Source organism: Bufo gargarizans, chromosome 5 (assembly GCF_014858855.1).
Source record: "Bufo gargarizans isolate SCDJY-AF-19 chromosome 5, ASM1485885v1, whole genome shotgun sequence".
NCBI classification, from domain to species: domain Eukaryota; kingdom Metazoa; phylum Chordata; class Amphibia; order Anura; family Bufonidae; genus Bufo; species Bufo gargarizans.
In genome coordinates this window covers 429,721,756-429,747,470 of record NC_058084.1, presented here as the reverse complement: position 1 = coordinate 429,747,470, position 25,715 = coordinate 429,721,756, and positions in this window count along the sequence as shown.

The window sequence follows — 25,715 nt, the reverse complement described above, 5'->3', positions numbered from 1 at the left end:
GCAGTAGACATTTTAGGAAATAATGCGAGTCGTTACCACGAAGCGTGAAGAAATTCGGATTCGGATCGAATTCCACTTCGTCAGTTTCGATTCGCTCATCTCTCTCTCTCTCTCTCTATATAAATATATATATATATATATATATATATATATATATATATATATATAGTGGGAATTCGCTCTGGTAGGCAGATTAGTGGACGCAGTACAGAGGCTAAAACAAAGTCTTTGACTTAAACAGTGCAGTATTTATGAACACAAACAAAAATGACAGTTCGTCGTTTTGGTGTTCATTCACACCATGGCAAGTCCACAGAACAAAAAGCATTCACCTTGTCAGCGGTTTTGGCAGTAGCAGTCCCCAACAGTCTTTAGGGCCTGCTTTCCAGCAATGCAGCTCTTAGCCCTTTAGTACGGCACACATCATGCAGATCTCAAACCACAGAGCTCCACAGATCCACTGTGAAAAGGATGATAATCCACACACGGCTGAGACTGCTGGCCAGGTTTTATATCCCTAACCAAAACCCGGCCTGGAACGTGGGGAACAGCCACCCACCCTGCACTTTGGCTGCTCCCAGTAAGAGCCGGCCCGGATTGGCTTTACAACCACACTAAATAACCAGTAGTGTCAGTCAGCACTAGCTGCCGCTGACACTTAAAATTACCAGCTCTTACCTCACCAAGCCCAGGAACCTCGGTACACATATCTTCCGTCAATGACGGCCCCTTCTTAGAATATACATATATATATATATATATATATATATATATATATATAAAATGTAAAAACGGGCAGCACTCCAGCGGATAAAAATGAAAATAACTTTATTTACCCATAAGGCTGATGCCTAGCAATAAAGTTATTTTAATTTTTATCCGCTGGAGTGCTGCCCGTTTTTACATTTTGTATTCAACTGGATTGGCTTATATCCATATTGGGCTTTTGCACCCTTCATCCATTTTTCCATTTGGGACGGTGCTGCCAATTTTTTCTTCTTTATACATATATATTGCAATTCCATTCAGCATTCCAAAGACAAAAAAGTCAATTTAATTTGAAATATTTATGTCATGCACATGAAAAATCTGCCTGCCTCGAGATAAATAGACAGACAGACAACGGATGCATAGGCAGATGGGTGGATGGATGGACAGACCAATAGATAACCCCCACTGGAGGTGAGCACCAGTCAAAGCCTGCTGCAGCAGGTGAACATAAATATATCCTGCAGGAAAGTAGAGACTCTCCTTCCAGCATGAGCATTATCCAAATTGTGCAATAGCATCAAATTGGCATGTGCATCGTCCTGCCACTGGTATGTCAAATTAGAAGAGCTCTAGACCAGGTCGCAAACTGAGAGCTTAGGAGTGAGTGCAGTAGCTAGGGTTACCCATAAAAGCTGAAGATGAGGCAAAGCCTGTGCATTAGTCCCTGGGAACACGGGAGAAGCAGGAGGAGTAATAACTTGGTCAAGTGTGACAGATGCATATAGAGTATAGACCCCAAGCTAAGGCACTTAAGCCCTTAAGACTAAACATTGTCTTTGGATCAGGGAATGCTACACCCTCATATTGAGTGAATTAACTGTGAAGTATATGGTCTATACAGGGAGTGCAGAATTATTAGGCAAATTAGTATTTTGACCACATCATCCTCTTTATGCATGTTGTCTTACTCCAAGCTGTATAGGCTCGAAAGCCTACTACCAATTAAGCATATTAGGTGATGTGCATCTCTGTAATGAGAAGGGGTGTGGTCTAATGACATCAACACCCTATATCAGGTGTGCATAATTATTAGGCAACTTCCTTTCCTTTGGCAAAATGGGTCAAAAGAAGGACTTGACAGGCTCAGAAAAGTCAAAAATAGTGAGATATCTTGCAGAGGGATGCAGCACTCTTAAAATGGCAAAGCTTCTGAAGCGTGATCATCGAACAATCAAGCGTTTCATTCAAAATGGTCAACAGGGTCGCAAGAAGCGTGTGGAAAAACCAAGGCGCAAAATAACTGCCCATGAACTGAGAAAAGTCAAGCGTGCAGCTGCCAAGATGCCACTTGCCACCAGTTTGGCCATATTTCAGAGCTGCAACATCACTGGAGTGCCCAAAAGCACAAGGTGTGCAATACTCAGAGACATGGCCAAGGTAAGAAAGGCTGAAAGATGACCACCACTGAACAAGACACACAAGCTGAAACGTCAAGACTGGGCCAAGAAATATCTCAAGACTGATTTTTCTAAGGTTTTATGGACTGATTAAATGAGAGTGAGTCTTGATGGGCCAGATGGATGGGCCCGTGGCTGGATTGGTAAAGGGCAGAGAGCTCCAGTCCGACTCAGACGCCAGCAAGGTGGAGGTGGAGTACTGGTTTGGGCTGGTATCATCAAAGATGAGCAAGTGGGGCCTTTTCGGGTTGAGGATGAAGTCAAGCTCAACTCCCAGTCCTACTGCCAGTTTCTGGAAGACACCTTCTTCAAGCAGTGGTACAGGAAGAAGTCTGCATCCTTCAAGAAAAACATGATTTTCATACAGGACAATGCTCCATCACACGCGTCCAAGTACTCCACAGCGTGGCTGGCAAGAAAGGGTATAAAAGAAGAAAATCTAATGACATGGCCTCCTTGTTCACCTGATCTGAACCCCATTGAGAACCTGTGGTCCATCATCAAATGTGAGATTTACAAGGAGGGAAAACAGTACACCTCTCTGAACAGTGTCTGGGAGGCTGTGGTTGCTGCTGCAATGTTGATGGTGAACAGATCAAAACACTGACAGAATCCATGGATGGCAGGCTTTTGAGTGTCCTTGCAAAGAAAGGTGGCTATATTGGTCACTGATTTGTTTTTGTTTTGTTTTTGAATGTCAGAAATGTATATTTGTGAATGTTGAGATGTTATATTGGTTTCACTGGTAAAAATAAATAATTGAAATGGGTATATATTTGTTTTTTGTTAAGTTGCCTAATAATTATGCACAGTAATAGTCACCTGCACACACAGATATCCCCCTAAAATAGCTAAAACTAAAAAACTAAAAAAAAAAAAACTACTTCCAAAAATATTCAGCTTTGATATTAATGAGTATTTTGGGTTCATTGAAAACATGGTTGTTCAATAATAAAATTAATCCTCAAAAATACAACTTGCCTAATAATTCTGCACTCCCTGTATAGATATGTGTTAATGCCATGTTTGAAAGCTACCATGCCCTCTTCTTGATTGAATATATGCACTATACAGTATATGTAATGCTATTGCGACGGATTTATATGCCTTGAGCCTTCTTCTGTTGCTACTGCTGCTGTGCCTGCTGCTTGTGGAGGAGGGAAAGGGGGTGACTCTGTAGGTGGCAGAGAGGGTCGTCCCTTTCCAATATGCTTGTGGCTGGCGTCTGCTTGCCGAAAGCTGCACCAAGCTTAGAACACAGTGTTTCCTGGTAATAACGTAATTTGGCCTCTCTGTCAGAGAGAGCAAAACATTTCCTCATTTTGCTTTGATAGCAAGGGTCTAAAAGCATGACTGCTTGATGTCAATGATAAGCCTGACATCGTAGCAAGCAAACAAGTCTGCAGGTTGCCATTCTGGCTAGTGTGACCGTGGAGCCAGTTAATTCCAACTCTGCCCCCCACTGAGACAATTGGGTGTTGTGGCTGAGGTCATCATCATCGTCATCCTCCAACTCCAACTCCTCCTTTTCCTCCTGTGCTCGCACCTCATTCTCATCTTCCTCATCCATGGGAGTTTCTCCTCGAGGGTCCCCAACAGCTACAGGATAGACAGCAAGATGCTTTAGCTGTTCTTCTTCCACCATCAACCCCTGCTACATGAGCCTCAGCATCAGTTCTAAGATACATATGTGGGAGATGAGGGACAACTACAGCATGAAAGGCAAGAGCTGTCACTGCCCAACCTTGAAACAACACAGGCTCCCTGCTGCTGAGGCAGTCTGGTGCATGACAAAACGCTTGACTTATAGAAGGAGGAGGAGTGGGAGTAATGCTGTGCCCAGTTGCTGTGAGCCATCCAATCCACAATCTCACCTTCTTTCTCCTCAATGATAATGTTGCACCTTTCCGAAGGCGGCCTACTTCTAATACTACTACTACTAGTTCTGGCTGGATTGCTGGTGCTGCTACTACCCACATTTTGGCTCTAGGTCTTTTGTTTGGAACCCTTCTGTATTCCTGACATTTTTGGGCCTAAATGTAAACAGTCTACAAAATATGGGACAGTTTGCAAATCTGTTTTCTGTAACTTAAAGACAGAGAGGCGCAATAAAATGTTGTTTTATTTCCACAAACATAGTGAAGACACTGCTACTGACAATTGACTTTGGAAATCATTCAATATCAGCACCACTAACAAGATATGGACTTAATGTATTTTGCGTGTTCAAATATGCATTTTCAGAGATACAAACCGCTACTATTTGTATTGTAAGACACACATACTGTATATTGCTATTTTACCAACCCCCCACCCAAAAAAAAAAAAAAAGAAAGGTCTGTAGATGCACCGACATGGATTTTGGACTAGTATTTCATGTTATCAGTCAGAGATATAAACCTTTACCTTTTGTATTGTAAGATACACGTATATGCTGTTTTCCCAAACCCATACAAAAAATTAAAACAATTTGAACTGTCTGGAGATGCACCAAAGCAATTTCAGACTCGTATTTCACCTTTCCTCAAACACACTGAAGACACTGCTACTGACAATTGACTTTGGATTTAATGCCATATCGGCACCACTAACAGATTTGGGCCTAATGTATTTGTGCATTCAAATATGCAGATTCAGAGATATAAAACGGTACCCTTTGTATTGTAAGACACACGTATATTACTGTTTTCCCAACATCCCCCTGACATGGATGCACCAACATGGATTTTGGACAAGTATTTCACCTTTTCACTCAGAGATTTAAACTGCTATCCTCTGTAATGTACATGCATATACTATTTTTCCCCTCCAAAAAAAAAAGACTGTCTGGAGATGCACTGACATGGATTTTGGCTTAGTATTTTACGTAATTACTCAGATATATAAACCGCTACCCTTTGTACTGTAAGACACATGTATATGCTATTTTCTGAAAGCCAGACAAAAATGATAAAAATTTGAACTGTCTGGAGATGCGCTGACATGGATTTCAGCCTGTATTATAAGACACATATAAGACATATACACAATTTTCCCAAACCCCAAAAAAATAATAATATATGAACTGTTTGGAGATGCACCAACATGGATTTTGGACTAGTATTTCACCTTTTTACTCAGAGATTTAAACTGCTACTGTCACACCCATGTGTGGGAGGGAGACACCACACCGGACGAAGAAGTAGAGGGAACAAGGAACAAGACCTGAAAGTTAGGGAAGAAAGCAGGACACCTCCTAGTCAAACCCCTAGTCACAGTCCTGACAGGCTATCAGTATGAACAGACCCCAAAGGTAGGTGAGCTCATACGCAGGACTAACTAGAGTCCTAACTAACCCTATAATTCCCTGGCGATAGTGACATGACTGAGACTACCTGTTTATCTAGAAAGGAAGGACGAACAGGAGTCTCCCTCAGGCCTACAAAAAGGTACGGGGGAAAAACAACACACAGATAAACCAAAACAAAATGCAAAAGAGAAAGGAAACACTTAACTTTCCAGTAGCTATGGCAGCAACAGGAACTCAGCCGAGAATCAAACACCAGCAGACCACAGATACCACTGAAGCTATAAACTGCACAGCATTGTGGGAGAAGCAACTATAAAGAAAGAAAGTTAAATGACCACTGTAGCAACACCTGGAGGTTAGAGGTGTTGCCAGTATCAGAAACATCACAGACTCCTATTGATCCACAAGGAAACCTGTCAGATTAAAGCACGTGTTGCCAGTCTCACAGATCTTCTGCCACCCACTGTTGCGGGGACGTCCATATGTCTCTGTATGTTCGTGACAGCTACCCTCTGTATTGTAAGGGTACTTTTTACATCAGCAGAGTATCAGCAAAAACGCATATAGTCCATAATACAACTGTCCGCATCCGTTCAGAATGAATCCGGTTGTATTATTTCTAAAATGAACAAGACTGATCCAGCACTAAAGTCAATGGGCGCCGATCATTATTTTTTTTTGTGTCTGAATAAATGGATCTGGCACCATTGACTAACATTATCTTTCATGGCAGATCTGTCTTGATCAGTACCCCATGATTCACACTAAAACGCTGCTTGCAGCAGTTTTGTGTCCAGCATGGGAACGCAACCAAACGGAACGAATTCTGGTGCACTCTGTTCCGGTTTGTTCAGTTTTGTCCCTATTAACAATGAATAGGGACAAAACTGAAGAGTTTTCCTCAGATGGATCTCAAAACCGGTAAAATGGAGAAAATAAAAGAAATGTCCTTGTAGGTAGCTGTTTTTGAGGTTCTACAGCCGCTTTAGCTTTGCTATAAAGCAGTAATTGCAGCTAGAAGGCACTGCTGTGCACACCCAGCCTCAGTTCCTCACTTCCCTGGCTGACAGCTTTCCCTGCTTTTCCCTATTCTACATAATTCTTCTTCTTTCTAGCCTTTCCATTCAATGTCCCTCACACTAAGGTAGAAGTGTAAAGATGACTCAACCATCCTTATTCACAGCCCAATACAGAATGATGTTCTACTCATTCTGCAAAAGCACTGATTGGGTCATCCAGGCTGTCTGTTGAACTCTGAGCCAATCATGGTAAGCTCCTCCCCCCACTTCCTCTCAGGGTCATATGATACTTCGTCTTCTTCCACCCTAGTGCTGTTTCCCACCGACATGTGCAGTAAAATGGCGCTGCGCGCGTCTTACTGGATTTGGCCCAAAAAAAATCTGAAAAGCTTTGGGTTTGTCTGCCAACCAAAATTTTGGGAAATATTATCCTTGCATTCTGATGCTCTGTTTATTAACACTGTGCTGTAACTCCCTTAGTAATTCTCTGTGATATCACTATGTTTACTATGCCTGCTTTGTGGCATGATGCCTGCCCTGTTACATCACTGGATTTACTATTTCTGCTTTGTGGCATGATGCCTGCCCTGTGACATCACTAGGTTTACTATGCTTGCCTTGTGGCATGTTGCCTGTCCTGTGACATCAATGAGTTTACTATGTCAGCTTTGCGGTATGATGCCTATCCTGTGACATCACTGTATTTACTATGCCTGATTTTTGGCATACATTCTGCCCTGTGACATCACTATGTTTACGTGGCCTGACATTACTAAGTTTACTATGCTTGCCTTGTGGCATGATGCTTGCCCTGTGACATCACCGGATTTTCTATGCTTGTCTTGTGGCATGATGCCTGCCCTGTGACATCATTGTGTTTACTATAGCTGGTCTGTAGCACGATGCCTATTCTGTGACATCACTGTGTTTACTATGCCTGCCCTGTGACATCACTGTTTTTACTATGCCTGCTTTGTGGCATGATGCCTATCCTGTGACATCACTGTGTTTGCTATGCCTGGTCTGTAGTACGATGTCTATCCTGTGACATTGTGCTACCTACTCGGGTAAAGGGACGGAGGGACAGTCCTGTATTGAAGGGGAAAGTTAACAGTCTGGGACCCACATTAATGAGTCACCATTGTACGAATCCGCAGATAATATTCAAAACTGCGGAGCCGAACAACAAAGCAGCACCATATGCAGTCTTTTGGTGGGGTGCCGCAGACTAATAGAGATGCCAGAGGCAAATAAAAGGGTAGATCTTACCGGTGGTGCCAGTTGGAACTTTGTAGTCCAAAACCCTGGAAGATGAGGGGCTTCTCGGATCCGAAAAACGTGTCCTCTTTATGATTTCACCGGGTGCCAGGGGCTGCAGGGAGAAACTATCCCTGTTTTTGCCCTACTTGGCCTGAAAATCCCTAGGTGCCTCCTAACACGGGGTCCTTGCCCCGCAAGGGGTGGCCTCGTCCGGAACCTAACCCTAATAAGTGAACCCTAATTGACCCTATAGGGACAGCATGGATTGGCCCCAGGGGTAATGATAGCTAATAGGGTAAAAAATGATCTAAGTTCAGATGGATTTATTCTGCGTCCCTACGCGTTTCATCTAATGGAGAATAAATCGAAGCTATAAAAAGTACCTCCACTTCATAAAGATAGAATGAAGACCCCCCGACTCATCAGGGGACAGGGGTCATAGGTGGAGGATTAGGTCTATACCCTTATCCTATTGTGATGGATAATGGGAAAGGGTAAGCCAAAAAGGATTGCAGCCGACGCCGTGCCTGGGCTGGTAGGACCTCCCTGACGGTGACGCCTACCATGACGTCACAGCAGCTGCGGCCTCTGAGCTGCATGTCGCATATGCGCGTGTGCGCATATGCGCATATGCGCATATGCGCGATTGCGCATATGCGCATGTGCGCATGCGCTTGTTAGGAGGCGGATTGCGACGTCAGCTGACATATGCCTTAGTCACGTGACGGCGGCCGCACTCCTCGCGCAGGCGCACCACATACCCCCCTTCCATTTAAACTTACTTGCGCATTTATTAGCGCAGACAGACGCCGATATCACATGCTGGAGTTAAACCACACTCCCGCTTCTCATGGCACCAGCCACGCGGCTCCCATGATCTCAACAGTAAGTACACCTCCTTATCTTTATGCCACAAGTATATCAGCTCCTGGTGGGTGCAGTATCTGAATGGTTTTGTTTTGTTATTACACCACAGGTATCCGGACTGATTCAGGACCACACTGGTCTAGTCAGGTCTGCGCAATCCTTTTTGGCTTACCCTTTCCCATTATCCATCACAATAGGATAAGGGTATAGACCTAATCCTCCACCTATGACCCCTGTCCCCTGATGAGTCGGGGGGTCTTCATTCTATCTTTATGAAGTGGAGGTACTTTTTATAGCTTCGATTTATTCTCCATTAGATGAAACGCGTAGGGACGCAGAATAAATCCATCTGAACTTAGATCATTTTTTACCCTATTAGCTATCATTACCCCTGGGGCCAATCCATGCTGTCCCTATAGGGTCAATTAGGGTTCACTTATTAGGGTTAGGTTCCGGACGAGGCCACCCCTTGCGGGGCAAGGACCCCGTGTTAGGAGGCACCTAGGGATTTTCAGGCCAAGTAGGGCAAAAAACAGGGATAGTTTCTCCCTGCAGCCCCTAGCACCCGGTGAAATCATAAAGAGGACACGTTTTTCGGATCCGAGAAGCCCCTCATCTTCCAGGGTTTTGGACTACAAAGTTCCAACTGGCACCACCGGTAAGATCTACCCTTTTATTTGCCTCTGGCATCTCTATTAGTCTGCGGCACCCCACCAAAAGACTGCATATGGTGCTGCTTTGTTGTTCGGCTCCGCAGTTTTGAATATTATCTGCGGATTCGTACAATGGTGACTCATTAATGTGGGTCCCAGACTGTTAATTGTCGTTTGTCTTGTTTGTCTGGTAGGGGCTTTTTCTTAAAACAGTCCTAATTAAACTTTAAGTTTTAAAACGTTACTGCCCCTCACTCGTTCGATATATTCCCTGTTACAGAGCAGTATACCCTGGGAGAGTGCTTTCACACCATCTCCCTCTAGGGACCACCCTTTTGTCTTTCTGTATTGAAGGGGGTCTCTGAAAGAGAGGGCAGTTTTTAAATTATTTTAACTTGCTCCCCAGCACTTTGCTTAAAAAAAAACCTCAGAAAACCTTTAAGCAGTTCCCCATAGAAACTCCTTGCTTTAAATGAAATAAGTGAAAACATTCTATAGGAACGACCTAATCTCAGAAAGCATAGCAGAGTTACAACAAATACTGTGTTTCTAATTTATAAGCTTGTAGAAGTAAATTAGTGGAGTGTTGTGACATATTAATAGAAGTGTGAACCAATATTCTTAAAGTGTTACATTATGTTATCAGTTCAGATTCTCTAGAGCCATAAAATATAGAAATTCATATTTTTGATAAGTGACAAACTAACATAATGACAGATTGATTTTTTTTTTCTACTTGTGTAATGTCTTTACTTGGAAATTAACAGTTCTGATTACAAAGATAAGTGTTTGTTTTTTTGACATCCAAGTATAACATACTGCACCATCTCACTCATCATAGAAACATGGCATGATTTGGAAAGACTGGCTTCTAGTAGATATAAAGGTAGTCCGTGCCTACTGACACCTCTCTCCTCTGGGTGAACTGCTGGTATGCTTACCTTGTTTTCCCAGGGGTTTGTCCACTCCACTCAGGCTGAAGCCTGCTATTTGCCTGCTCTGATTCTCTGGACCCGAATTAGGCTACTTTCACACTAGCATTAATATTTCCGTCATAGGGGCTCATTATATATCTGTCATAGGGGCTTAATACCGGAAACAAATGCTTCAGTTTTGTCCCCATTCATTGTCAATGGGGACCAAATTGAACTGAACAGAATGCTCCAAAATGCATTCCGTTCCGTTTAGTTGCGTTCCTATTCCAGAGAGCAAACCGCAACATGTTGTAGTTTGCTTTCCATCCTAGGATGCGGAGCAAGACGGATCTGTCATGGCCCACAATGCAAGTCAATGGGGACGGATCCATTTTCTCTGACACAATCTGACACAATAAAAAACAGATCCGTCCTCCATTGACTTTCAATGGAGTTCATGACGTATCCGTCTTGGCTATGTTAAAGATAATACAACCGGATGCAGATGGTTGTATTATCACTAGCGGAAGCATTTTTGCTGAACCCTGCCGGATCCAGCAAAAACGCTGGTGTGAAAGTAGCCTTACATGCTCATGCCTTTTCAAGCTCTTAAAGGCCAGTGTCCATCCACACCAGTCTTCCTCTAAGGTATTTAAAGCACCTCCGCCTGTGGGAAGGTTCCCAAGCAATAGGTTCTAGTTGTCTACTTTCCTGCAAAGGTGTGCTACACCTTTTGTTAGCTCTCCCATGTTACCAACTTTTACCTGTCTCTGGATTTGACTCTTTGCTGTCTAACCTGACCTCTGCTAGATTTTTGTACTGACCCTGAGCTGCCTGACCAGACCTTGGCCTGTCTCAGACAATGATTTTGCCTGACCCCTCAGTGTTTTGCACCAGTATCTCTTGACCCCCCCCCCCCCCCCATGGGTCAGCAGTCTACTGAACATAAACTACTCTCAGAGGTAACAGCCTAGTCATTCCCCTACAACAGAATCCAGATTAGGAGTCCACTTAGTTAATGCCATTAGGTGTGACCCCAAGTCAAATGTTATTCAGTACTTTTATATGCGTATACAAGGGCATGCTATGAAAGAAGAGTCTCCAGGCTATTAGGTACTAGATCAGTAGACATCACATTTCGGGTAATAGTAGTTTCCCTGGAATTAATAAGATAATAACTACAGTGCTTGTTCCCACAGACAAAGAACAAAGGTGTGCATGCGATAAAGAAAAAACATTTAGCTTCTTTGGGGACCTTTGGAGACAGAAGACCTAGTCTTGGTTGATTCCCATCCCCTTTGAAATTTAGTGGTAAAAATCTTTGCAAAACCCCCATCTCCATTGGCATTATATTGTTACATGGTCAGGGTCAGGAAAAAGAGTTAAAGGGTGTGGAAGGGGAAGAGAGTACCGAGCCCTTCTGTGTTGGATGGGGGCAAAGAGCACCATAATGAATTGCACTCTCTTCTATGTACCTGATGACAAAAAAGGTCTGTCATTGTAATCCTGCCTGTGATCATAATGACAAACATTTGTAATGTGCTTTCCTCACAGGGCCTCAAAGTGCAGAGAAAGCTGTGTGGCTGGGACAACTCCCTGGGAAGTCAGTGGCTGCCATATAGGTACCCAACCTCAACCCACACTAGGTCAGTTTCATAAGAAGACAATTTACCTAGTTGTATATAGTTGGAGTGTGAGAGGAAACCTACGCAAACATGGGGAATACATACAAACTCCTTGCAGATGTTGTCCCTGATTGGATTTGAAGCTAGGAACCCAGTGCTGCAAGGCACCAGTGCTAACCACTGAACCACCATATGCCTGCTGAAATGAGCTCAGTACTGTCACAACCAGACAGCTGAGAGGCTCTGACAGAGGCCTTTCAGAACCTCCTCCTTGAGTTTCTGTGTTGTGGTATTCAGCTCCTCCTCTCGTTAGCCTCTCTCAGCTGTCATGTGTTGGACTAATTGCTTCCCTTTAAATTCTTCCCCAGAAGGCTTTTCTGGGCGGCTTATACTACTTCCTGGAGTGTGTGTGCTCGCTGACTCTGTCCTCCTGTTTGCTTCAAAGCTAAGTGTTGTACCTTTATCTGTTATTTTCTGTTTGCTGGATCCCAGGTGACCCTGACTCCCTCCGTATCTTGTGTAGGGAGCCGGTGGTCGTGTCCCCTCACTATTGTAGGGTGCTCAGGGCTTTATAGTCGAGGTTCGTGGATATGCAAACCTCCACCATTCGGATCTTTGCATAGGCTGAGCAGCCAGGGAAAGTGCCAGGTCTTCTACAGGGGTCTCCCTTGGTTCCTTAGTTTTGGGATCCAGCGAGTCGTTTATACATGTTGCTTTGCCTTGTTTCCTGTACACCGTCCGTGACATTATAAGCCGCCATAACCGTCTCAAGCATGGATCCGGTTTCACTTTTGGCTGAACGCTTCCAGGGTCTTTCATTGGAGGTAGCTGATCTCCGTAAGACTTTTTCTCAGCTTCAAGTGACCGGTTCAGCTTGCGTTCATGGAGTTTGTTCTGAGCCTAAGATCTCGCTCCCGGATACGTTCTCCGGGGGTAGTGAGAATTTTGTGCGTTTTAGAGAGGCTTGCAAACTCCATTTTCGCCTTCTTCCCCACTCCTCTGGTGATGAGGAACGGAGGGTGGGGATCATTATATCGCTGTTCAGAGGTAACGCTCAGTCCTGGGCCTTTTCGCTGCCGGAGGGGGCACGCGGAGGGGGCACGACCTCTCCGTTCAGTGGATGAATTCTTTTTAGCCCTGGGTCAGATATATGATGATCCGGATCGTATTGCTCTGGCTGAGTCTAAACTACGTCTATTATGCCAGGGTAAACAATCCGCAGAAATATACTGCTCAGAATTTCGGAGATGGGCAGTTGATACTGGTTGGAATGATGCTGCGCTCCGAAGTCAATTTTGCCATGGTCTTTCAGAGGGATTGAAAGATGCATTTGCCTTTCATGAGAGGCCTATTTCTTTGGACTCTGCTATGTCTCAGGCCGTTCGTATTGACAGGGGTCTTAGAGAGAGGGGAGAGATGTCCCCTTCCTGTCATACTCAGTCCCAGGACAGTGCAGCGGTCCCGTTCTGTGCGCAGGGGTCTCAGTCGCCGTCAGCCCCTTCTGAGCAGGAGCCCATGCAGCTGGGGTTGATTGCTTCTGACAATAGAAGATTCAGCCCGCATGGGAGGGTTTGTTTTTGTTGTGGAGGTATAAATCATTTGGCAAATATTTGTCCCTCTAGGAGATTCAGGCAGTTTTCTGGGAGTAATAAAGAAACAAACAGGAAAAAATCTTTTAAAAATGTTCCGTCTGTTACTATTGGCAGGGTTGAGGCGGAAATTGAAGGTTTTCCATTTGCTTGTAGTTCCCGTTTTGTCCTGCCGGCTAGGGTGGCGATAGAGAGCAAGAACATTTTTTGTGAGATTTTTGTGGATAGTGGAGCAGCGGTTAATCTCATTGATAATCAATTTGCGATAACTCATGGTTTCCAGGTGCGCACTTTGGGAAAGGATATTCCTGTTTTTGCTATCGATTCCGCTCCACTTTCTCAAAAATCATTAAAGGGCATAGTTCACAATATCCGTTTAATTGTGAGTGATGCTCATGTTGAGGATGTGTCATGTTTCGTCCTTAGCGGTTTACCCACCCCTCTGGTGTTGGGGCTGCCCTGGCTCACTAAGCATAACCCCACCATTGATTGGCAAGCGAGGCAAATAAATGGTTGGAGTGACTTTTGCAGAGAGAATTGCCTCATGACATCTGTTTCTGAGGTTGCTACTAAGACTGTACCATCTTTTCTCTCTGAATTTTCGGATGTCTTCTCTGAGAGTGGAGTTCAGGATTTGCCCCCGCACAGGGAGTACGATTGCCCTATTAATCTCATCCCAGACGCCAAGCTGCCTAAATCTCGTTTATACAATCTTTCCCAACCTGAGAGGATCGCTATGCGTGCTTATATCTCTGAGAGTCTGAGAAAGGGACACATACGACCCTCGAAGTCACCTGTTGCCGCTGGTTTTTTCTTTGTTAAGAAAAAAGATGGTTCTTTAAGACCTTGTCTGGATTTCAGGGAGCTGAACAATATCACAATTCGTGACCCTTATCCGCTTCCTCTGATCCCGGACCTATTTAACCAGGTTTATGGGGCTAAAGTCTTTTCCAAATTAGATTTAAGAGGGGCATACAACCTGGTCAGGGTCAGAGAAGGAGACGAATGGAAGACGGCCTTCAATACCCCTGAGGGCCATTTTGAAAACTTGGTTATGCCTTTTGGTTTGATGAATGCCCCAGCCGTTTTTCAGCATTTCGTGAACAGCATTTTTTATCATTTGATGGGAAAATTTGTATTGGTGTATTTGGATGACATTTTGATTTTTTCTCCCGATTTCAAAACCCATAAGGAACATTTACGTCAGGTCTTGCTCATCCTGCGGGAGAATAAATTATATGCGAAACTGGAAAAATGTGTGTTTGCGGTTCCAGAAATTCAATTTCTGGGGTTTCTTCTCTCCGCTTCTGGTTTTCGCATGGACCCCGAGAAGGTCCGCGCTGTGCTTGAGTGGGAGCTTCCTGAGAATCAAAAGGCGCTGATGCGTTTTTTGGGATTTGCCAATTATTACAGGAAGTTCATTTTGAATTATTCTTCTATTGTTAAACCACTCACTGATATGACCAGAAAGGGGGTAGATTTTTCTTCTTGGTCAGTAGAGGCGCGTAAGGCTTTTTCTGATATCAAGGAGAGTTTTGCTTCCGCTCCCATCTTGGTGCAACCTGATGTTTCTTTACCCTTCATAGTTGAGGTTGATGCTTCTGAGGTGGGTGTGGGGGCGGTCTTGTCTCAGGGTTCCTCTCCTGCCAATTGGCGACCGTGTGCCTTTTTCTCAAGAAAACTCTCCTCCGCAGAGAGAAATTACGATGTGGGAGATAGGGAATTGTTGGCCATCAAGTTGGCTTTTGAGGAATGGCGCCATTGGCTAGAGGGAGCCAGACACCCTATTACCGTATTTACTGACCATAAAAATCTGGCCTACTTGGAGTCAGCCAAGCGTCTGAACCCGAGACAGGCCAGATGGTCGTTGTTCTTTTCTAGGTTTAATTTTGTTGTCACGTTCCGCCCTGGAGTTAAGAATGTGAAGGCAGATGCCCTGTCACGTTGTTTTCCGGGAGGCGGGAATTTTGAAGACCCGGGTCCCATTTTGGCTGAAGGTGTGGTGGTCTCTGCTCTTTTTCCTGAATTGGAGGCAGAGGTGCAGGCAGCCCAGTCAGAGGCTCCTGATCTTTGTCCTCCTGGGAGGTTGTTTGTGCCTCTCGCTTTAAGACACAAGATTTTTAAAGAACACCACGATACGGTCCTTGCTGGGCACCCGGGGGTAAGAGCCACACTGGATCTCATCGCTCGGAGATTCTGGTGGTCTGCGCTTCGTAAGTCGGTTGAGGGTTTTGTGGCAGCCTGCGAGACTTGCGCTCGTGCCAAAGTCCCTCATTCACGGCCATCAGGTCCTCTCTTTCCCTTACCCATTCCTTCCCGTCCTTGGACACATCTGTCCATGGACTTCATAACGGACCTGCCTTGTCCTCGGGGAAGACTGTGATTCTGGTGGTGGTGGACCGTTTTAGCAAAATGGTGCATTTCATCCCTTTTCCTGGTTTGCCCAATGCTAAGACGCTGGCGCAGGCATTTGTTAATCACATTGTCCAATTTCATGGTATTCCTTCAGACATAGTCTCTGATAGGGGCACGCAGTTTGTTTCCAGATTCTGGAAGGCTTTCTGTTCTCGCTTGGGGGTTCGGTTGTCATTCTCTTCTGCTTTCCACCCGCAGTCGAATGGCCAGACAGAGCGCGTCAATCAGAATCTGGAGACATATCTGCGTTGTTTTGTGGAGGAGAATCAAGAGGATTGGTGTTCTTTTTTGTCCCTTGCTGAGTTTGCTTTAAATAACCGTCGTCAGGAGTCCTCTGATAAGTCACCATTTTTTGGTGCATATGGGTTTCATCCACAGTTTGGGACTTTCTCGGGAGAGGGGACTTCTGGTTTACCTGATGAGGACAGATTCTCCTCGTCTTTGTCATCTATTTGGCAAAAGATTCAAGATAATCTAAAGAGCATGAGTGAGAGATATAAGCGTGTGGCTGATAAGAGACGTGTGCTTGGTCCTGACCTGAATGTTGGTGATCTGGTGTGGTTGTCTACCAAGAATATCAAATTGAAGGTTCCCTCCTGGAAGTTGGGTCCTAGGTTTATTGGGCCTTACAAAATCCTGTCTGTCATCAATCCTGTTGCATACCGTCTTAATCTTCCTCAGACTTGGAAGATCCATAATGTTTTTCATAAGTCCTTATTGAAACCTTATGTTCAACCCATTGTACCCTCGCCTTTGCCTCCTCCTCCGATTATGGTTGATGGGAATCTTGAATTTCAGGTCTCTAGGATTGTGGATTCTCGTCTTGTCCGCGGTTCTCTTCAGTACCTTGTTCACTGGGAGGGGTATGGTCCTGAGGAGAGGATGTGGGTCCCAGTGACGGACATTAAAGCCTCTCGTCTCATCAGGGCTTTCCATAGGTCCCATCCTGAGAAGGTGGGTTCTGAGTGTCCGGAGTCCACTCGTAGAGGGAGGGGTACTGTCACAACCAGACAGCTGAGAGGCTCTGACAGAGGCCTTTCAGAACCTCCTCCTTGAGTTTCTGTGTTGTGGTATTCAGCTCCTCCTCTCGTTAGCCTCTCTCAGCTGTCATGTGTTGGACTAATTGCTTCCCTTTAAATTCTTCCCCAGAAGGCTTTTCTGGGCGGCTTATACTACTTCCTGGAGTGTGTGTGCTCGCTGACTCTGTCCTCCTGTTTGCTTCAAAGCTAAGTGTTGTACCTTTATCTGTTTGCTGGATCCCAGGTGACCCTGACTCCCTCTGTATCTTGTGTAGGGAGCCGGTGGTCGTGTCCCCTCACTATTGTAGGGTGCTCAGGGCTTTATAGTCGAGGTTCGTGGATATGCAAACCTCCACCATTCGGATCTTTGCATAGGCTGAGCAGCCAGGGAAAGTGCCAGGTCTTCTACAGGGGTCTCCCTTGGTTCCTTAGTTTTGGGATCCAGCGAGTCGTTTATACATGTTGCTTTGCCTTGTTTCCTGTACACCGTCCGTGACAAGTACAGACCAAGAAGTGGTGCCGATGATTTGACTTCATGGCCAGTACAAAAACTGCAGTATTTTAGAATTTTGTGACATAGAAAATGAACAGAAATTCTTTAAAATATGTCTAACATAAAAACTTGATATAAATAAGTAAATTTTTGGTGAGGCATTCAAGTTAGATGAACATCTGCCAGAAAAGCTAATTTCCAGTCAACCATACAATGTGTAAGGTGGTAACCCAACTCTCTCCTGCCTGCAGATGTTGAACGAGAAAAGCCTTGGTCATGTTGGATTTCAGATCTTTGTTCGCACAAGAAATAAGCTTTGTCTGACTGCAATGTATTCCTCACGAGTCGAGCTGAACATACCAAACATGTATGTGGGGGTGGGAGTCAGGAGGAATAGCTGTCGAGAGCTATCTAAAGTGTATAAGTTTACTCTGTGGTTTCAGGGCAAGCTTGGACCACTTCTTTGAAGAAAGGAATTCACGTAAATGTTCAAATCATCCAGACAAATAAACTCCACTTACAGTAAATTAGGCATTGGTTATGTTAATCTGCTAGCTAGTCACCACATGGTTCATGTTTTATCACTTTTTAATGTCTGGCTGCGAAAAAAAAAAACAATGTTTAGAGATACCAAGTCCAGTAAAATTACTCTTCATCAATCATGCATGCTGGGCGTGGACAGCAAGCCTCAGAGTGTGAAAAGCGTTGCTACCACTTACTGATACTATTACCTAATTCTTGACATCAGCATTCACTTATAGGCTGGTGTGGGTCCAGAGAGATATGCTGATACTCCCAGTTGCAGTTGCTGAATCGTTAAGCATCCCTTGATGCGTCTGATTAAAGCAATTGATCAATACTAAACTCTGAGAAACATTGGTGTGGGTATGTTACAGACGACGTCCCATGAATAAATAACTGAGATAATAGCATTTGTTTTACTATAAAGCTCATTCATAATTTAGCACAAATATATTCCATTACAAAAGGGGGAGAAATGCAGGCAACACAAAGTGATTACTGACAAAATACAGAGTTGATTGGTGTCCAAGTTCTGGGAACTCACTGGAAATAACAAAAAGGATGGGAAAACACATTACTTATAGATGTGAAATACCTGTTATGTGTCTGCCTTGCTTTCTTGGAGTATTGCAACTGAGACATTAGGATATAACAGACTGATTTTGTCTCAGAGTTTCTGCCCTCATTAAACATTTATTATTGTGATTATCTCATGATCTGAAAAGAAAGTTTATCATGTAAAGTCTTCAGACGGATGAAGCGAGACAAAAGTTTTCCCCTTCTCCTAATAAGAAAAATGTAGATGCATCCACTTCTGGGCTTTGTCGGCTGGGTTTCCTATGATCTTGCTCTCATCTTTGTTCTTTTGTTCTCTATGTTTCCATTTCAGAGTCCATCAGTTTTTGGCTTCTTGTCTTTATAAATATCACCAAGTCTCTATGGTACTTGTTCTCAAGCTTTGTAGTCAGACAGCAACATGCATTTGATGGTAGCAATTTATTTAGAGGCTATGGTTTGAGTTGACAAGTCTACAGTTGTATAGTCTGAGGAAAAGATTGGTCTAAAAGTTGAAAGAAGAGGTATCCGTCTTATGAATAACACTATACACAGCCATAGGCTTACAGATCATGGGGCTCATAAGTGCAAATTTGTGATGCATAATGATGCAAAGGGACTTAAATGCTATGTACAGCTTTGAGGGCAATTTGTTTAATTATTGCACTGTACACATTTAGAGCTAAAAATAATTTATTAAAAGTATGGCTTTTTTCTGTACAGAGATGAGATGCTCTAGAAGCACCCTTTGGATTTTCTGTCTTTTCAGTCATCTGGGGAGCAGACAGACTCCTTATCTCTGCTTTCTGACCTCCTGAAATACTCATTATAGCTATACATGTAATGATTGCGGAGACCCTCAAATGCCAGGGCAGTACAAACACCCCACAAATGACCCCATTTTGGAAACAAGACACCCCAAGGTATTCGCTGAGGGGAATATTGAGTCCATGAAAGATTGAACTTTTTGTCACAAGTTAGCGGAAAGGGAGACTTTGTGAGAAAAAAATAAATAAAATCAATTTCCGCTAACTTGTGACAAAAAAAAACAACTTCTATGAACACGCCATGCCCCTCACGGAATACCTTGGGGTATCTTCTTTCCAAAATGGGGTCACATGTGGGGTATTTATACTGCCCTGGCATTTTAGGGGCCCTAAAGTGTGAGAAGAAGTCTGGAATCCAAATCCCTAAAAATGCCCTCCTAAAGGGTACTCATTGGAATTTGGGCCCCTTTGTGCACCTAGGCTGCAAAAAAGTGTCACACATCTGGTATCGCCGTACTCAGGAGAAGTAGGGCAATGTGGTTTGGGGTGTATTTTTACATATACCCATGCTGGGTGAGATAAATATCTCAGCAAATTGACAACTTTGTATAAAAAATGTAAAAAGTTGTCATTTACAGAGATATCTCTCACACACAGTATGGGTATATGTAAAAATAAATGCCAAAACACATTGCCCTACTTCTACTGAGTACGGCGATACCACATGTGTGACCCTTTTTTGCAGCCAAGATGCGCAAAGGGGCCCAAATTCCAATGAGTACCTTTAGGATTTCACAGGGCATTTTTACGCATTTGGATTCCAAACTACTTCTCACGCTTTAGGGCTCCTAAAATGCCAGGGCAGTATAAATACCCCACAAGTGACCCCATTTTAGAAAGAAGACACCACAAGGTATTCCGTGAGGGGCATGGCGAGTTCATAGAAGATTTATTTTTTGTCACAAGTTAGCAGAAATTGATTTTTTTTTCTTTTCTTACAAAGTCTCATATTCCACTAACTTGTGACAAAAAATAAAATTTTACATGAACTCACCATACCCCTCACGGAATACCTTGGGGGGTCTTCTTTCTAAAATGGGGTCACTTGTGGGGTATTTATACTGCCCTGGCATTTTAGGGGCCCTAAAGCGTGAGAAGAAGTCTTGAATCAAAATGCCTAAAAATGCCCTCCTAAAAGGTACTCATTGGAATTTGGACCCCTTTGCGCACCTAGGCTGCAAAAAAGTGTCACACATGTGGTATCACTGTACTCAGGAGAAGTAGGGCAATGTGTTTTGGGGTGTATTCATTGACCTACTTCGTCTGAGTACGGCGATACCACATGTGTGACACTTTTTTGCAGCCTAGGTGTGCAAAGGGGCCCAAATTCCAATGAGTACCTTTACAATTTCACAGGGCATTTTTTACGCATTTGGATTCCAAACTACTTCTCACGTTTTAGGTCCCCTAAAATGCCAGGGCAGTATAAATACCCCACAAGTGATCCCATTTTGGAAAGAAGACACCCCAAGGTATTTCATGAGGGGCATGGCGAGTTCATGTAAAATTTTATTTTTTGTCACAAGTTAGTGGAATATGAGACTTTGTAAGAAAAAAAATTAAAAATTCAATTTCCGCTAACTTGTGACAAAAAATAAAAACTTCCATGAACTTACTATGCCCATCAGCGATTACCTTAGGGTGTCTACTTTCCGAAATGGGGTCATTTGTGGGGTGTTTCTACTGTCTGGGCATTGTAGAACCTCAGGAAACATGACAGGTGCTCAGAAAGACAAAGTGCGTAAATGAATTTTTTTGCACCATAGTTTGTAAACGCTATAACTTTTACCCAAACCAATAAATATACACTTATTGCATTTTTTTTTATCAAAGACATGTAGCACAATAAATTTTGAGAAAGATTTATATAGAAATGTAGTTTTATTTGAACAATTTTACAACAGAATGTAAAAAATGTCATTTTTTTGCAAAAATTTAGTTCATTTTCGATTGATATAAAAAAAAGTTAGAATGTCAGCAGCAATGAAATACCATTAGTGATAAGAAAAGGAGGTAAAATTAATTTGGGTGGTAAGTTGTATGACCGAGCAATAAACCGTGAAAGTAGTGTAGTGCAGAATTGTAAAAAGTGGTCTGGTCATTAAGGGGGTTTAAGCTAGGGGAGCTGAGGTGGTTAAAGAGGTATTTCCCTCATCCTATGTGAAGGCATATCCTTAGGGTATTAATTATGAGTTCAATATCAGAATAAGGCCTCATGCACACGACCGTTTTTCGGGTCCGCATCCGAGCTGCAGTTTTTGCTGCTCGGGTGTGGACCCATTTACTTTGTGTGCTGTCCGCATCCGTTGCACCGTACCGTGGCCCCGCAAAAAAAAAAAAATAGCATGTCCTATTCTTGTCCGTTTTGAGGACAAGAATAGGCATGTCTACAATGGGCCGCCCGTTCCCTTCCGCAAAATGCGGAAGGCACACAGGCGGCTTCCATTTTTTGCAGATCCACGGTTTGCTGACCACAAAAAACTGCACGGTTGTGTGCATGAGGCTTAAACAGGAGTCTGACTCCTGGCTCCCTAGTGGATCAAATCCTAGGTTAGTGCAGCACTTGTCCCATTAAAGTAAACAGGTGCAGTGTTGTAGTAACCAGGCATGGCCACTACACAGTGTATAAAAGTGTGACATTGCGGTTCCCAGTTCCAGCACACAGCGTCTCATGCCTGGAGTCAGACCCCACTGATCTGATATTGATGACTATTTCCTATGGAAAGGTAATCAACATCAAAGTAACTGTAAACCCCTTTAACTATATGATTGTAAAGGTCTCATCTCTGGATTTCCCCCTCAATAAAGATCATCAGTGCACAGTGGTGCTACTGACCAAGTGAATTACACTGTGCCCCAGTTCCCCATGTTGCTGTGTAGAGAAAAACTGTAAAGGCACCAAGCACATCAAGAAGTGATTTTTGAGAAACTATGCCCTAAACAACCATCCAACAAACCTATCAAACAATGGTCCATCAAAAATGCCCTGCCACCCAACCACCCAACCACCAAATCTATGAATCTGTGAGTGACCTACAGATCATTTAGTTCTGCTTCTGAAATGCTATTAAGAAACCTTTACAAACTGTTCTCCATTTATTGGCGAGAATGTTCAGATAAGGAAATACAACAGGTTTTACAACAATTTTCAGTGCTAATCAGCAAATATAAGATTTTTTAAATGAATTTTAAAGTCAGATTTGCTTTCCCCTAACATCTAGTATAAAAGTGTATAAAGTTGGAACCAAAATTTGTGAAGAAGAAAATATTGTACTTTAAAGGTCTGTCCCATCAGAATGTGGCCACCACAGTGATCAGCATTCCCCCAAAAGAAGCAAATTTTGCCTTGGCAGACCACAACAAGATAGGCACTTCCTTTGAAGCAGCCACTGCAAGGAAAATGTATTATTACATGGCAGTCATTAACATGATTGGTCACCTATGTAATGCAAGAATCTCTTGAGTCCACCAGAAGGAAGCCACTGTCAGAGTGGCTCATCATTATTGCTCATAGAAGTGTTCCCAAGCGAGGAACCCACCATATGAACCTATGTGATACTCCTTGGTACCAACCTAGGTAAGCAGAGTTTCTTGTAGTTTCTCATCTCATTATGGTGTATTGCTCCACCCGAATCTTACTGGCAGGTCTTCAGGAATGCAGGATAAGAGGGCTAAGGAGAAGGAATACACTTACAGATCAAGTGCAGTTTGATCACAGGTACACTCTGGAGTAAATCACACGCCTAGTGGTAGAAAATGGAGTATATACTGTATATGCCAAGCCTGGTTAGGCTAACAATATAACATTAGCAAGCTTGATAAAAAAAGGCCTACCATGCACCTGCTATTAAGCACATATAACTGTAAAACACTGTTGATGATCATATACACTTAAGAGGTCGGGCAGAGACACACAGCATTATAAATCATTATAATGTCATGCAGTCCAGTTAAGGAAGCAGAGCTCTCTATGGGAATTAATGGACCCACAAGGAGTATTTAGGATATGGCCACACGGTCAGGTTTCTGCATGCGGTTTTGGAAGCCAAAACCAGGAGTGAATTTGAAAAAGAGGAGAAATCATATTTGTACTTTATATTTCCTCTTCTTTTAAGATTCTCTGCTGATTATGGTTTTCCAAAACTGCATGCAGAAACCTGACCCTGTGAATGTACCCTTATACTGCGCTAACTTATAGTAATGTGCAGCGAGGCCCTCGGGAGCCGGTGCAGAGAATGGGAGTGGTAGCGGCCCTGATGGGATGTTGCTGTGTCACGGTGTCCTACCTTAGGCTGTCGCTCCATGAGTTTCGGTACAGTGAATAAGTAATGTGAAGGAACCAGGCAGAGATTATTGAACAAAGAACATCTTTCTTTACTAAAAGCAAAAAACAAATGTCAGCACTTCCAGCAACAGCATCTACAAAGCGCAATTTCTCCTCCCAGATAATGGAGTATGATGGCTGGCGATGTGGCTGAAGTTTCCTAGCTGACAATGTCTCTCTCCTGATGCCCTTCCCTACAGCTTTAATCTGGCACTTGTGGCTGTAGATGTCCGGTGTGGTGTATGATATAGGCTTCTAGTTATGCCTGTCCTAAACTGGGGGGATGGTGTCTTAAAGGATTATTCCCATCTAACACATTGGAGGCATATTGCTAGGATATGCCCCCAATGTCTGATAGCTGCTAGGGGGCATATCCTAGTGATATCCCCCCAATGTCTGAGAAGGTAATAATGTTTTATCCACTACCTTGAAGCTGTCTTGATGGCTTGATCACTTTCCTGACACAAATACACCGTAGTTTGCAAATCTTCTGTAGCCTAGGACCCTTCAGGCTCTCTGGGGCAGTTATCCACCTAGATAAGCATGGCCTGGAGGAGCGGGAGTTGGATTGTGTGCTCCCTCACTCCTCACTATCCTCTCTACAATTTACTTTAACTAGCTCTGCCCCTCCTTTGACAGGAAGCTAGACCAGACCACTCCTTCCAAAAGGGCAGGAATGGGATGGTAAGTCCTATTCCTGTTGCCAAACACTGCCAATCATACTCCATTTGCTGGTGAATAAGGTGTATAGGATGACATTACATTACATGGCATTAAAGTTACAATAGTAGTACCCCCAGGTCTGGGGTACTCCAAAATGCAGCAATGCTATAAACAAACCATTGGGACCCAGTTGCTGTGGACATTAACAATTTTAAATTTTATGAACCCAGTCCTCTAAGCAACAGTTCTGTCCTATAAATGTGTCCCACCCAGCAGATATCTCTGTTATATCACTTTCTCCAGATAACACAATGTATCAAAAGTGACATCCTCAAGGAGCCCATCATTGCACCCTGTGGCAAATCTGTGTTGATATTCACCTGCTATAAGTTATATACCCATAGAAAACCATCTGGGGGAAGATTTGCATTGTCCATTGTTGGAAACATGCTCTGAGACTGTTGGAAGTACTACAACCCTCAGTATAGAGAGATGTGTATTCTGTTAAATCCAGCCTAGTTACTGACTCCTACATCATATGCCGGCCATTGCACATCTTACATGTCCTGCCTTGCACCCATACAAACATTAACACCTAGGGTACTCTAAACTACCATTAGACAGGAGCAACCAGGGAGTGCGGAGAGGGAAGAAAATGTGTGTCCTACTTTCACTGCACCGGCCCTAGGGAGCAACAGTGTGAGGAAAGCTACTGTGATAGACTTTATGCAGCCAGAGCCACTACTAATCCCATCCTCTTCTACGGCTACTCAGTGGATTCTTTCTAGGAGAAGTATGCAAACTTTGGGTGCCCTTCCCTATTTACCAAGGCATCTTACCCTTTCAATGAATAAAGATGTCCGTAGGCGCAAGGATTTGTCTAATTATGGTCATTATTGGAACAATCTTTTAATTCAATTTCTATTCTAAGAATCATTTTTGTACTTCCATCAGAGGATACTAATAGAACATTGCCATTGGAAAGACAACCTCATTTGGGCTTCTGGAAGTCCTAAAGAATAGCCTCTTGCTTTGCTCTCCCCCCCCCCCCATTAGCCCAGGTAAAGAGATGCTGTAAAGACAATAGTACTCAGCATGAACGTGCATTAGAGTAGAGCTGATATGAAAAGTCATTCCCAAACCATAGGACCTAACATGAACAGGGCCCTCTCTCCTTGTGTACCAGTTTGTACCGTGCCTTGTTCATGCTTAGTGCAATTGTCTGTATTATGTATGTGCGCCCCTTTTCATATGTACAGCGCTAAGGAATAAATGGCGCTGTAATAATAAATATTAATAATAATGAATGTGTAATACATGGTTGACTATTTATTGAAATGCCTAGTATGTAATACTACATCACACCTGCAGCAGTTGGCAGATGATCGCCGAGGTCAAAAAAGTCAGAACCACATGAGAGAACTCTGGAATGCTCATTTTTGGTCATCTAAGCAAAATTCTCTTTGCTTCTTTTGATATAAATGCTTTGTATTGTATGTCAAATTTGTGTTAT